The sequence below is a fragment of the Grus americana genome, chromosome 2 (assembly GCF_028858705.1).
Source record: "Grus americana isolate bGruAme1 chromosome 2, bGruAme1.mat, whole genome shotgun sequence".
Taxonomy (NCBI): domain Eukaryota; kingdom Metazoa; phylum Chordata; class Aves; order Gruiformes; family Gruidae; genus Grus; species Grus americana.
Genome location: NC_072853.1, coordinates 100,976,144 through 100,991,247, shown reverse-complemented (window position 1 = coordinate 100,991,247; position 15,104 = coordinate 100,976,144). Strand labels below are relative to the sequence as shown.

Below are 15,104 nucleotides of genomic sequence, written 5' to 3'. Positions count from 1 at the left end.
ATTAGCAGAGCAACTGGGGTGGTCTTGTTACTTTAAACCTCTTTGAAAATTCACAGCCTGCAATCATCTCACATGCCAGTGTCCACTCTGGCTTGGAGGCAGAGGAAAAAAAACTTTGGAGAGGCCTATTAAATAAACCTTGTTTTCACAACAGTAAAATCCCTAATAGTTTTGATTCACTGAGGCAGTGCTCCCAAACAACTCCCTTTGTTTTCAATCACTTTTATAACAGTCTCAAACTAAAAGGGCAGACCAGAATACCTGTCTGTGTGTGTACGCACATATAAATTCCCTCAACAGACTGATTTTTTTAGGAGCTCTTGTCAGCGTGGAGTAATTTTTTATTTTTTATATGTTTCAAGAAAATTTATTTGACTCCAAAAATAGATTTAGATCTATTTGCTCCTCCACACTTAACAGCACTCCTTTGTTAGCATTTCTATATTATTGTGAAGACATACATCACTTAATGAAAAACACAGACAATAAGGGCCTTGGAGTTGTGTTGCTGCAGATCCATTATCAGCCAGACACTCCTTCTGCATTTATTCCAGTTGAGAGGGGGGAAAAATAATCTCTTGTTCCTCTTCACTGGAAACTCCACAGATATTTTTAATATGAAAAAAAAAAGGAAGTTTAGGGCCAAAAGGAAAATTATTTAACATGGATGGGCACTGAACACAACACATTCCATTCTGTTCTCATGCTTACCAGTCTCCAGCTGAAACATTAAACACTTAACCCACAAGATGCAAAGGGATTTTGAAAGACCCCTCTTCAGGGATGGAAATAATTATCTCCGAAGCTTCAGGTTCCAAGGACTTAGAAGTGGGACTGTAAAAAGAACTAATTAAATTAGAAATGGCACCAGAGCATGGTATCCTGAAAAGGTGAATTTGTGGGCTGCAGTGCATTTCTAGGAAAGAACATGCACTGTTTGTGCAAAAATAAAAGACTGTGCTGGAAAGTGATAGATTTGTGTTCTCAGCCCTCAAAACCACCAGTCTTGCAAATATGCTCGCTGGAGACATAGAAGAAAAATGCTAGTATGAGAAAGCCTGATTTTATGGGGTCAGGTAATCCTGAAGGAATACTGAGGAAACCCCAGGAGACAGCCCTCCCCAAAAGGTTATAGAAAGCAGCTGGTTGACAGGGGATCTAGAAAACCTTGCTTTGCGGGGTTACAGCTAGTTCTTCTGAACCTCTCTTTCCCACTCTCCAGGGTCCCATCTGGTAGATTACCACCAATGAGACATTCAGAGAGCTGCGAAAACATTGTTAGAAAATTAAAAAGTACATTTTGAATGTACGGAAAGGGAAAGAAAAAGGAAAAATATGGATGTTCAGTGGAATGCTTTTTACACCCTCTTTCAACACCAGATAGTACTCAGTAAAAATTACAATGTAAAAGACCAGCAACAGCTTCTTTTATATCCTTACATGTATACATGCATGCAACGTATATGCTTTGCTGCACCACCTATGTAATGAAGTAGTAAGTGAATAAATTTAATTCTATTTCACAAATGGGCCAGATCCTTAGTTGAGACAGCACAGGATCATTTCCACAGAGCTCAGTATCAATTCTCTATCTCTGCCATGTTCTTCACATTCACTGCTTTTGTTAAGCTTGACAGGCAGGAGGAAAGAAGCTTCCACTTCTCTTATCAGCACAATTAATCACCGCGCTGCTTAAGTCAATGAAAGCTGAGTAAAAACGGGTCAGGAACTGTTGGCCATAAACTCACTAAAGATCAGCCAGCTATCCTTAGTAACTGTCTCACAGGAGGAAGCAGGGAAGGAAATGGAAATTGGAAAGGGACTCGAGACTCCTGTGGACTTCCGTGATAAATTACAGAGGTGCACTGCTTAACCAACTTTTCATAGAAAGTGTTCTGACATTTGCATGCAATTAGACTTTTAACTATAAGCCATGCCAAAATGTACAGCATTTAAGTAGAGAGCAATGTCAAATTTGCATGAAAATTCTGGGGGAAAACACTGCAGATTGTTACACATCTATGCAGTGAACTGTACGTTCATGTGATATTTATGCAAGTTTTCTAGTTAAAAATAAAGAAAGAATAAGAGAAAGAGCATGTTTGTGCTGGAGACAAAAGCATTTCAAGTATGAATCTGCACGGAGCTAGAGGTTAGACAAAAAGGAGTGTCAGCATCAATCAATTTACTTTCCAGTTTGGTGAAGTCCCAAAGTCAAATTTAACTAGAAGGCAATAAATTTCACTTCCATCGAAACAGTACAGGCCACAGCAGTTGTGTAAAATCACACACTGGGCACACAACCATAACAGATGCAAATAGCAATTTGCTATCAGCTGGAAAGTAGCCATGACTTACAGCCCAAAACATGCAAAACAATTTTATCTTCAAGGTTTCGCAGAAAGGCAGAGTGCAGCAGGAAAAGCAACTAATAAGAACAGGGAGCTAAAGTTACGCAGTCTTGTATATATCCTTTTGCAGTGTGGCTCCATTTTTCTCTCTATGGCAAAGCTTTGCCACAGATCAAATGGGAACAAAACTATTGAAATAAATGGTGCTCATCAGAGGAATTTGATTTATTCTCTGTACTGTACCAAAAAAAGCCCACTGTCTGAAGACTAACTGGTGTCTGTCGTTTGTCTGTACACACCTGCTTTCTAACCAATTTTACAGTGAATGACATTTATACAGTTATTTACCCCATTATCAAAACAGACTTCCAGAATCATAAGGGTCATCAAAAGATTGCAGGAAGTAAGTAAAATTGTTTGACTGAAGCAGACTGCCAGCTCTCCACCCAGTCAAGGTCAAACAGCTGTGGGGTTTTGTGTGGCACAGTGGTTGTGTCTTCTTTTCATCTGTGCTTTGGTGAAAACATTTTTCTTTGCTAAGAAAAAAACCAAACCCTCGCAAACAATGTATTCTGTCCCTATTACCTGATATGATGTTAAAAAATGTAAGTAAATACAGGTATGTACAAAGGATGGGTGCAAGATCCTGGACTTGTAACAAGGTTTTGACAAGGTACCACTAATAGTTCATGATGAGACAAAATTATAACTCTGACCTTTTAGCTGAAACAAAAGGCAAAAGAATCTTTAGGGCAGCGCAACCACTGACTCCTCTGAAAATGAGAAGCACTGATTATTATCCTAGCCTAGGGGGAAAACTGCAATTCAAAAATTGCTTGTTCTTGTCACAGTAAATCTTGAATGCTTTTAATGAAAGTTTCTCTCCTTCATGAAGTATTTCTTGCTAAAAACCAGGGCAGCACATTAATACAGGTCTTTAGATATCCTTAAAGTCAGATTTAATTGGGACAATTCCCTCCAGTGAATCGAAAGATGACATTCTTCACTGCCTGGTTGGAATGCTAAACTGAAAGCAGGGCTGAAATGTCAAGGTAAAATAATGCTAATAATTATTCTGAATGTTACATTCCCCTTGACCTTGGAATTTAAGAAGCTGAGATGAAGGCCTTTTGTCGAAAGTCAGGAAGTCATCTGGAGACTTCATTGACATTTGTGATTAATACAATCTGGCAACATTAGGGGAGGAGATACAAAACATGCTATTAGTTTCCAGCACAAGGGTAATTTCATCTTATATTGTTGTGGAATCTATAGTTAAAGAGTACAAAACAACACATTACCTGTAATATTACTGCTAATGTTTTTAGGTAAAAACATGAACAAGTTTAATGCAATAACCATAACCTCTGTAAAATAAAATTCATACCACTGCCATGAAAGAGCAGAAAACATTTTCCATTTCATACAAGTAATGATTTCTCTTAAGACACAAAAAATAGGACACAAAGTCCCCAATCCAATTGCTTCACTATTATGTCTTGTTATCACAGAAGATTTTCCACTTCATTTGCAACTTAACACTAGAATGATAACTCTGTGGGGTGAAGATTTTATATATTAGTGTCCTGAAGCGACTCTTACAGCCGTTATTTGCACCTTAGATGTGACAGAAAATGCTCCCCCCCGCTCCCCAATGGCAAATATAAGGCAGGGAAAGTCTTCAGTCTTTTACAGTCAATGTCAGAGGAGACTCAGAACACTCAGCTTCCATGAAAAAACAGTGGAAGGGGACAGCGCTCCTTTGTATTCCTCTTTTGATCCCATCATACTCCAGGCAAATGAAATGCTGCAGTTGTGGACAAAAGGAAGAATGAAGGTAAGTATTTGTTAAAATCTTTGCTGGCATCTGCAGAGTTAACCCTTGCCACAAGTTCAGTTTCCTAAGGTTTCGCGAATGAGATAATTTATTGACACCCCAGGCTTGACAATCTAATCTTTTTAAAATCTCTCATGAAATCTGGCCATTTTAAGTTTATACACACATAGGTACATTTGAAGCTATAATGCTATTGAAGATGCTGGCAAAACAATGTCTCAGAAGAACACGCCCTAAAAATGACATGCAATAGTGAAAGCATGTCTCAGTCTCTGTCCTGATTCAATGGTAGACCTTAACTGTTAGGCTTGGAAATAAAATAAGAGTGGGAAAGTAAGACAATGCAGGTATTCATAGTGAAAATGTAATTTGCTTAAGTTAGTTTGGTACTAAAGTAATTTGAGGCAGTGGAGATACCTCATTTTGGAGCCTGCCTACTGGGCATGTAAAACCCAACACATTTTCTCCAGCTATGTTTTTAATTGTGGTCCATACAAATCTTAAATAGGTATTTGCATAATGAACTCATACAGCTCATAAAGCCCATTATAGACTATTGAATAAATGGCAGAACTTTTAAAGACGGTCCAAATAATGATTGCAGCCCCAAGATGGAGTGACTTTAGCTTATTAAATGTTCCATGTGAGTATCCTAAGCCACATCTGAAAAATCCCATTAATAAATTTTATTAAAAGGAGTTTGTAATTATTCCAGCACAGTGAGGACTTTTCCATCTGATGTATCCTCTCTGTGTTAGACATCTTTATGAACTTCTTCTGTGAAATGCTTTTCACTCTCAAAATTTATTATTCAACTCATGAATTCTCTATTAAATGCAAACAAGATGACACCACAGAAATGGTTAGTGTGCTTCGATTTGTGAAAACTGAATTCATATTTTGACTTATGAATTCAGTAAAAATTGTATAGACGTTCCAAAGAGGACAGTAATACATTGCCTACATAAAGCAGGCCAGATTTTTTAAAATGAGGGAAAACATACAGAGTGCTACATGATTGTTCAATTTTAATATTCAGTTACTGATACACATATGTACATGAAGCAGCTATCTGCATATGCCACTACAGCGGTAGAGACTAAACCTGCCATATGTATATTCTATATCCTATTTACATAAGAAATACAGTAAATGCCCATGTATTCTCTAGGAATATTTGCATGGTTTTACAGATTCAGATTCACACAGATCGGTAGGGGTTGGAAGGGACCTCTCAGGATCATCTAGGCCACCCCCCTGCTAGAGCAGGATCACCTAGAGCATGTTGCACAGGGTTGCGTCCAGGCGGGTTTTTGAGTATCTCCAGAGAAGGAGACTCCACAACCTCTCTGGGCAACCCGCTCCCGTGCTCGGTCACCCTCAAAGAGAAGATGTTTTTCCTCCTGTTCAGATGGAACTTCCTGTCTTCCGGTTTGTGCCCGTTGCCCCTTGTCCTGTCACTCCGCTCCACTGAAAAGAGCCTAGCCCCTTCCTCTAGACATCCACCCTGTAGATATTTATAAGCATTGAAAAGATCCCCTCTCAGTCTTCTCTTCCCCAGGCTAAACAGACCCAGCTCTCTCAGCCTTTCCTCCTACGAGAGATGCTCCAGTCCCCTAATCATCTTTGTAGCCCTCCGCTGGGCTCTCTCCAGTAGTTCCCTGTCTTTCTTGTATTGGGCTGCCCAGAACTGGACACCATATTCCAGATGTGGCCTCACCAGGGCAGAGCAGAGGGTGAGGATAAGCTCCCTCAGTCGACCTGCTGGCCACGCTCTTCTTAATGCACCCTAGGATAACATTGGTCTTCTTGGCCACGAGGGCACACTGCTGGCTCATGGAGACCTTGTTGTCCACCAGGACTCCCAGGTCCTTCTCCACAGCGCTGCTTCCCAGCAGGTCAACTCGTAACCTGTACTGGTACCTGGGGTTGTTCTTCCCTCGGGGCAGGACCCTACGCTTGCACGCATGGAATTTCATATGGTTGTGAAATTCATGCATATGGTTCGAGAAGGATATCAAGGGCAAAGGCCAGAGGAGGACGAGAGCTCTTGAAGTGCAAGGAAAAAGACGGTCGAGAACACCAACCAATTCAGCCCTTCATGCCAAGAGGAAGACCATCAGCAGAGGAGGAGCAGCAGCAAATGGGCCTTGGTGCCTTGCTAGGGAATGGCGAGGAAACCATGCACGCTCCCTACGTCTCTGCAGAGGTGACGGAGAAGGAAGCAAAGCCTCTCTTTCCCCTCTGGCACCCCCAAAACCAGACGAATGCCTATGGCAGCCATGCCCTTCTTTCCAGAGAGAGCCCGAAGGTAGAGCTGACGTGAGAGGGACGCCCAGCAGCTGTGCCCAGCGCACGGCCAGCAAGGGCAGGGAGAGCCTCCTGGGCACAGGGACATCCTCGGGGCCAGCACCCCAAAAGGCCTTCCTTCCTCCAAAGGATGCTGGGCGGGGGGGGGGGGGCAGTGGGGGGGGCCGCGGACGGGGTGGGTGGGGCCCCGCCACCCCTATGTCACAGTGCCGCCACCCGGCAAGGCAGCAGTCACAATGCCCCGGGGAGGATAAAAGGGGGCATCCTCCCGTCGTCGGGACAGAGCCGGCCCGGGGGCAGCCCGCAGACACGCGAGAGGAAGTCCTTGAGGAGCCAGCGGAAGTCCTTGGAGGGAGGGGGCGGAGGGAGGAAGACCGACCGGAGGCTGGACCAGGCTGCCGGACATGAGAAGAACCAGCAACACCCAGAGGTGCCCGAGGCTATCGGGCCTTTTCAGCTGGAGAGCAGTGGCCGGAGCAAGGGAATGCCTTCTGGAGGAGCGCTGCAGAGCTCGCCGTCCTCATCCCCTGCGGGGAGCCAGTGGCAGCAGCCGTAAGCAATGGGGTGGGTGCAGAGATGTTGCCAGGGGTGCCAGTGCTTTGAAGCAGGCAGCGGTGTCCTGCCAGGCACGGGGCACGGGAAGGATTCTTGCCCCTGATGGGTCGGTCGATCAGGCCGGGGGCATTCGGCCACTCTGGGAAGCCCCTGAGATGGCTCCAGCTTGAGGGAGTGTAGGGCTTGGGCATCTAGCTCCTGGGAGGCGTGACCAGCCGGTGGGAGGAGGAGGAGGAGGAGGAGTCCGGTCTTGCTCACATGCTCAGGGAATAGCCGATTGCCAGCGCTGGCTGGGGTCAGGAAGGAATTTTCCCCCGGGGCAGATTGGCACTGGTCCCCGGGGGTTTTTTGCCTTCCTCTGCAGCATTGAGCATGACCACTTGTCAGGGCAGGGCTCCTCTGGTCCCTTTTGGCTAGGTCACTGCCTGCTGCTGCTCATGCACCACGAAGATGGCCCCTCGTGCCCTGCAGCTGGGGGGAGGAGGCTTTTTTTCCCCCACGGTGGGCTAGCAACCGTCACCGGGGGTTTTTTGCCTTCCTCCGCAGCACTGAGCACGGCCCTTTGCTTTGCAGGGCTCCTTTGGGCCCTTTTGGCCAGGTGCCTGCTGCTCATGCTCCACGAAGGGGGCAGTCGTGCCCCGCATCTGGGGGGAGGAAGCTTTCTAGACTCCCAGGGCGGGCCCCCAGCCAGGGTGGCCCCCACGGGTTGCGTCTTGTCCTCTGTCGCATTGAGCACAGCCCCTTGTCAGGGTTCCTCGGGGCCATGTCAGGGAGGTTCTTGCCGGCTGCTCTTGCGCCTCCAAGGCGCTACTTGTGCCCTGGCTCCCTGGGGCTCTCTTTCCCCGGGCGAGTTTGCAGCAGGAGCGAGCTCTGCTCTTCCCTTGGCTCCGTTTCCCCAGTGTTTCTTGCTTGTGCAGAACAGCCGGTGCTTGGAAGGGCTCCGGGCTTGCTGCACCACCAGGAGCTGCCACTTTTCAGCTCTCCCTGCGTGCAAAACAAGCGCGGGGCAGGCACGAGAGCGCTTTTCCTGCATCGCTGGCCAAGAAGCACAGCGCAGCAAGTTTGACAGGGCAGAAAGGATGCTTCTCATCGATAGGTGCCATACTTTGGAAGATAGCCCATGGTCCCACACACCTCGTCTTCGTCATCATCGTCGTCGTCATCGTCTTCCTATTCTTCTTCTACCTCCGCTTTTGTGTGTGGTTGGTCGTGATCCTCGTGCTTCAAGTTCTCACTCTTGAGGAAACAGGGCCCGCTCGGCCTGTATTCCTGCTGCTACTTTCTGCAGCTCTGCGACTTGCCTTTGCCAGGCTGCAAGGGCTGTTTTTTCAAGCTAAACTGAAGAAGGCATCAGCCTGCTGCCGGCTACACATGGCACGTTGTGTTAATGCCTGTGAGCCTCGGCCCTGGACGGGATTCAGGCAAATCCCGTACAATCACCTAAAATAAGAGAAAATAAAATCCTCCTTCCACTTGTAACCTTTCTGATTTGTGTCCTTGAAAATGGTTTTGGAGCGGAACCCGCCCGGCAAATAAGACTCTCGGTGGTTTTCAACCGGCAATTGACTAGAGTAGGCTAGGCTAGACTAGACTAGTTATGCTAGGTTATGCATTGAGTTGAGCCTGACAAGCTCTGTCCTAGGTCTGAGGGGTCCACCCAGGAGAGCGACTCTCGCACTGCACATCCCAGGCCCGTCCAGGAGCAGGAGAGAGGGTCAGAGACGGGCACACCTACCACATGGCTGAGGCAGGGCCTGAAGGCCCCAGGCTGAGCTGAGACACCCCATCCCTGGGCCCTTGGCAGGAGACGGTCTGGGTGGGGGTCCCAGGGGAGGCCGGTCCCAGCCATTGAGGCCTATGAGCACCCCCAGGCCCCGGGCAGAAGCAGAGCTGCGCTGCTGATCTGCTCTCCTTTAGACATTGATGGTTGGCCACTGTGGAGACAGAGCATTGGGCCAGATGGACCTTGGCTCTGATGGAGTACTCTTGTTCTCTGGCTCTTTTGGTGCAGCATGTTTTTCCGAGGGAAACAGCTCTGGCGTTTCTCAAAAGGGGTCCAAGGAGAAACAAACCCAACAAATCCACGGGGAAATGAAGAGGTCTCAGTCACCTCACAAAGATTTGCAGCCATTTAGTTGTGGAGCACTTCCTGCCTCTGACCGAGGGCTTGATCTTTGAGCCTCGCTAGTGTCAGAGGCTCTAGTGGGGGTCTGCCATCCGGTGGAAACCCAGCTACACTGGGAGACCATGGAAGACTCTCAGCAACCGCAGTTCAGGCACGCTTTTTGCAGCTTTATTCAGGTGGTCGCATGATCTCGAGACGATGGCCAGCTCTCACCCCCCCATCAGAAGGTACCTGCCTCCTTCCCAGAAAGTGACAGAGCCAATGGCTAGGATGGGACATGATTACCCATTGCATCCCTTCTGCTAGGGCAGGGCTGGGAAGAAATGTCATGCGAGATTTCCTCCTCAGCGCGGACTGGTAGGGAAAGAAGGAGAGAGGGAGAAGAAGAGAATCAAATCGAATTGAATCCAATCAGCTGAAGCTCTGACAGCAGAGGGAGATAGCCCCGACATCAAGAAGCCACGCATGAAGAACTGCACTGCACAGACAGGGAACACAACGTCAGGTGGAGCGCCACGACTTTCTGCTCCGGTTTGGAAACATGGGAGTAGGCAAATGTTCCTGGAGGCAGCATGAGCAGATGAGAGGGTGACCATGAGCCACCGAGGTCACACAGGCAAAGGCCGCCTTGTGTGTCAGGCAAGGTATTTGTGTAGGAAAGGCAAGCATGGTGCAAAGCCCTGGTGAGAACTCGCCTGGACCACTGTGGACATTTCTCATTCCTCGGGTTCAAGAAAGATAAATTCCGCCTGGGGTGAAGGCAGACCAAGACTAAGCAGTTGATTAGGGGGGTCACGCAGGGCCTCTAGAAGACGACGATTAGAAGCAGCAGCAAGACAAAGGCTGCACGGGCTGCCATCACTTCACACAGATTCACACGGATCGGTAGGGGTTGGAAGGGACCTCTCAGGATCATCTAGGCCACCCCCCCTGCTAGAGCAGGATCACCTAGAGCATGTTGCACCGGGTTGCGTCCAGGCGGGTTTTTGAGTATCTCCAGAGAAGGAGACTCCACAACCTCTCCGGGCAACCCGCTCCCGTGCTCGGTCACCCTCAAAGAGAAGACGTTTTTCCTCCTGTTCAGATGGAACTTCCTGTCTTCCGGTTTGTGCCCGTTGCCCCTTGCCCTGTCACTCGGCTCCACTGAAAAGAGCCTAGCCCCTTCCTCTAGACATCCACCCTGTAGATATTTATAAGCATTGAAAAGATCCCCTCTCAGTCTTCTCTTCCCCAGGCTAAACAGACCCAGCTCTCTCAGCCTTTCCTCCTATGAGAGATGCTCCAGTCCCCTAATCATCTTTGTAGCCCTCCGCTGGGCTCTCTCCAGTAGTTCCCTGTCTTTCTTGTATTGGGCTGCCCAGAACTGGACACCATATTCCAGATGTGGCCTCACCAGGGCAGAGCAGAGGGTGAGGATAAGGTCCCTCGGTCGACCTGCTGGCCACACTCTTCTTAATGCACCCTAGGATAACATTGGTCTTCTTGGCCACGAGGGCACACTGCTGGCTCATGGAGACCTTGTTGTCCACCAGGACTCCCAGGTCCTTCTCCACAGCGCTGCTTCCCAGCAGGTCAACTCGTAACCTGTACTGGTACCTGGGGTTGTTCTTCCCTCGGGACAGGACCCTACGCTTGCACGCATGGAATTTCATATGTTTTCCCTTTGCCCCATTCTCTAGCCTGTCAAGATGTTGCTGAATGGCAGCGCAGCCTTCCGGTGTGCTGTCCTCTCCTCCCAGCTTAGTATCGTTGCAAATTTGCTGAGAGTGCACTCTGTCCTCTCGTCCAGGTCATTGATGAATATGTTGAATAAGACTGGACCAAGCACTTACGCCTGGGGCACTCCGCTATCTAAAGACCTCCAAGTGGACTCTGTGCTGCTTATCACAACCCTCTGGGCTCTGCCATTCAGCCAGTTCTCAACCCACCTCACTGATCACTCATCCAATCTACACTTCCTAAGCTTGTTAATGAGGATGTTATGAGAGACAGTGCCAAAAGCCTTGCTGAAGTCAAGGTAGACAACATCCACTGCTCTCCCTTCATCCACCCAGCTGGTCATGCCGTCATAGAAGGCTATCAGATTGTCAGGCATGATTTCCCGTTGGTGAATCCATGTTGACCACTCCTGATAACCTCCTCCTTGTCTACATGCTTATTGATAACCCCCAGTTAACTCCACATTCTTTTCTAAAAAAAGTCCTGCATAAATTCAGCATGTAACTGGATGAATGTCTTAGTATATACAGGCCAGAGGTTAGAATTTAAAATTTGCATTGAAATACCAATGCTATCAGGATTTGTCCAATGAAGGACTGATTTCTCCAAGGACAAGTACTTCTCCAGTCACAGAACCACTCAAGAATTAGGCATAAGCTGTAGCGCTACCATGTGCTCCCCTTTCCAGCACTGGCAGCCTGAGGGTTTGGAGTACAGAAGAGGCCAACTGCACCTTCACACTTCATTCTCCCAGAAACTCAGTGAGATCACAGGAGGATGAAAGAATGAGATCAACTGGAGCTGCCTAGAATGTTCTGCAAAAGTCATTAAGCATGGAAAAGAAGTTGGCTGGCAAAACACATGAACTCCTGAGCGAAACGGTCCACCTGGCCCAGTCTGTCAGACACAAAAGACTGATGGAAGCCACTGTGAGACTGTTTTCTAACCTCTCCCAGTTGGAAAATGGCCAAAGCAAGACTTTACAAGAAATGGCTCTGCCCATGAGACTAAAAGCCACAGACCCATACATTTTTTCCCTGTGACAGTTCCTGCAGCAGCAGGGACCGCCACTGGGAAGGGAACGTCAATCTCTTCTCCAGCCAGGTAGCATTTTGAACACACTTGTGTGCCACGAGCAGCCAGTACACCACAGCTTGGAAACACTTGGAGATTCAACCAAGAGTAAAAGGCAGACATTTGAGTCAATAACCGGTGCACTAACTCAATCATTGCCCAGATCAGAAATGCTGTCTGGAGCTGAGTGAGGAAGGAATGAATTCCAGGTTTAGTGACGAGTGCTCAGCCAAGGCTCCTGAGCCTGCCTCCCTCAATTACTGCAGGAAGCTGTGGCTAATGATCCCCATGGTCTCTAATTCAAATATTTGGCAATACTTACAGTTGGGCATCGTCCGTGTAAATAGTTGCAATACAGAGAGAACAGTATCATGGCTACAGACTTTTATCAGGCATCTGCAAGTATATTTTGAAACAAAGTGAGCATAGGCTTAATCTGTGTTTTTGTGCAAGAAAATATTAGTGAAGGGATGTGACTGTAACAGTTTGCAGGGATGGGAGCGGTAGATAAGAGTACAAGGTTAAGGTCCCCTTATTCATGTGGGGCTGGGATCCAGTTTTGAGGAGGTGAGGTTATGTGACAGAACAGGATGAGGGACACCTCCTCATGAACATCCAATAAAGGCAGGAGTTCTTGCGCCAGTCACCTCACGCAGTATCTATGGCTGCTGGCATCTATGTATGCTATGGGTACATTTGGCCACTGCTGGTTGCGGTAACTGAAGAAATTAAGATTGAGGACCCCAGGTCTGAATTTGCAAAGGTAGGTGTTTCAACAGCTCCCAAAGTAATTTCTTCACAGGGCTCAAAGCAGAGGCAGGAGAGGGAACAAAAAGCATTGGTACAGTACCTCAGAGCACAGCAAAAGCTGGGCATTACTTCCTCCACAGATGATGATGACTTCTCCACAGCAATAATATTTTGTTACATGTGAAGAAATAGCTCATGCATTTAGCTGAATTCCTTTGGTTGGAGGACAATCTAGATAAAATGAGAACTATAACAACATTTGGTACAGTCACTCTACTGAGAAATTTTTAAGCATCAACTTTACTGCTGAAGGTGTCATTCAGAAATTTCTTTCATTGATATATCTTACTGAGTTTCCAAACAGCACACTGGGCCACACTGTTGTAAGCAACTAATGTACCTGTTTCATAGAGGCTAAAACCACCTCAAGTCCTCAGCAAAAGAACACTATGCAAGTCAGTGAGACACTGTCATGTGGAGCTTGAACTTTCTGCTCACAATCCTGTGTTCTAATAGATACAGGACATTTCTACAGCTGGCAGCATAAACTTTGGGACCTATGGTTAAACATCTGCAAATTTGATACTGACACCAGTCTAAAGATTAGTTAGGAGACACTAGTGTTGAAAAGTACCTGCAGCTAGTCAACCACATCTTGCTTTAACACCTCTGGCTAAAACAGAAAATAGCAGTTATACACAAAAAGTCAGGATTACAGAAATGGAAGTTTCTTCAGCACAACCAGTGCCAGGGCATGCAGACAAGTAAAAACCCCAAAACATAATTTAATAAAAAAATACCAATGCCAACAATGGTATTAAACTCTAAAGAAATGTAGGCTGGGGTTTCCAAAAGGTGCTGCATGCTTATACGAGTTTTCTAAACTGTATCTATCCTGGAGGCAAAAACGTGAAACCATTAAAAATATATGAAGATGAAAACAATGCCTGGAGGCCTTCCCAAACACCCATGGCCTCCATAGTGTCCTCACTGAATCTCCTCAACTGACAAAACCTGAATCTTCACCAGTTCTCCTGGGAGTTTCCAAGTTCTTCTCTGCTTAGGCTCTGCCACGGGTTACAATGTGCTAGATGTCAACAGGGTTTACCCGTGTTGGGTTCAGTACTTCTGTTTCTTCCCTCTGTTCTTCTAGCAAAGAGCCAGTACCGCAGTATTGCCTGTCTGAATTGTAAGAACAGGACAAAACTTCAAAGAAAAAGAGTTTTGTAGCTATAAATGATCTCCTTACACAACTCCTACCTATTCCCTATGAAAAGAGTTCAGGATGTTCAGGCTCCTCAGACCTTTCAGTAAGGTTTTTACATGAGGAAACAGCTTCTTAGCAACTCCCTTGCCCTGATCTGAAAGACATTTTAAATTCTTTATAGTCCTTCTGCTTTCCAGTAAAAACAAAACAAGCTGTTTAACTTCATTGCAGCCTGACAGTTAATAGCTCCTGTATTGTCTCTTAATCACACTGAAATGTCTGTTGAAGGATGTATCATTGTTTTAACTTCCTGCTAGCTTTTTTCTTACACAGCCTGCCATTAAACTAAATTAACTGTATTCATATTGTAACCATAATTTACAACTTTTTAAAGAGACATGACACAGATCTTTAAAATCATAAGTGGCCCACAAAGAAAGTAAATGAAAGAAAGGTTATTCTGTGTCTTTCAAAAAAAAAAAAAAAGAACTAGGGGAGCATCAATGAAAAAGGCAGATCAGAGTTTCAAAGCCAAGAGAAGGGAATGCTTCCTCACACAGTGTGTCGAGATGGTTGCTGTACCCTCCTTGCTGCAGAATCTGGCTCGGAAAAATCAGGAAAATTAATAGAAAAGAATTTACACAAATACCCCCTTTGGCTCAGAAAGTCATTGAACCACAAATCACTGTAGGCTGGGAAAATATTGTTGTGAAATACTGCTGCATATGTGCCTTGCTTATAGACTTTTCTCTCAGCCCACCCCTCCCATCACCCAGTCCTGTTCCCTGGGGCACTGCATTGCTAGGACAAGGCACAGAGCAAGCTCCAAGTCCACCTCCCGCTTTCCACACTCATTTAACATCATGTCCTCATATTGAAGATATGAGTGGCATAAAATTGACAAGAATGGGTACTACACATGATTTTAGCTAAAAGGCCAAGAAGGGATGTGGAGAGAAGACAGCAAGTTAGTGTAAGCCAGCATGGCAGCTCCCACGGTCTCATTATGGTGCTATTCCATGCCCTGTCTGTGTCTCTCTGGAGAAAAGCAAGGACTTCACAACACAAACAAGCCACCATTCTACACTAACATCATTACCAGTGCAAGATGTGAATGAGTGGAAGAAATATGTGCCTTCATTTTTTTCCCCTACATTTTAAAGTGTGTAAGATTAC

General features: G+C 46.4%; 1 pseudogene; it reads right to left on the bottom strand.

Annotated features, from left to right (window-relative positions):
• Window positions 1-14,703: 14,703 nt before the first annotated feature.
• LOC129203826 (U2 spliceosomal RNA) lies at window positions 14,704-14,877 on the bottom strand (annotated as a pseudogene).
• Window positions 14,878-15,104: the final 227 nt, after the last annotated feature.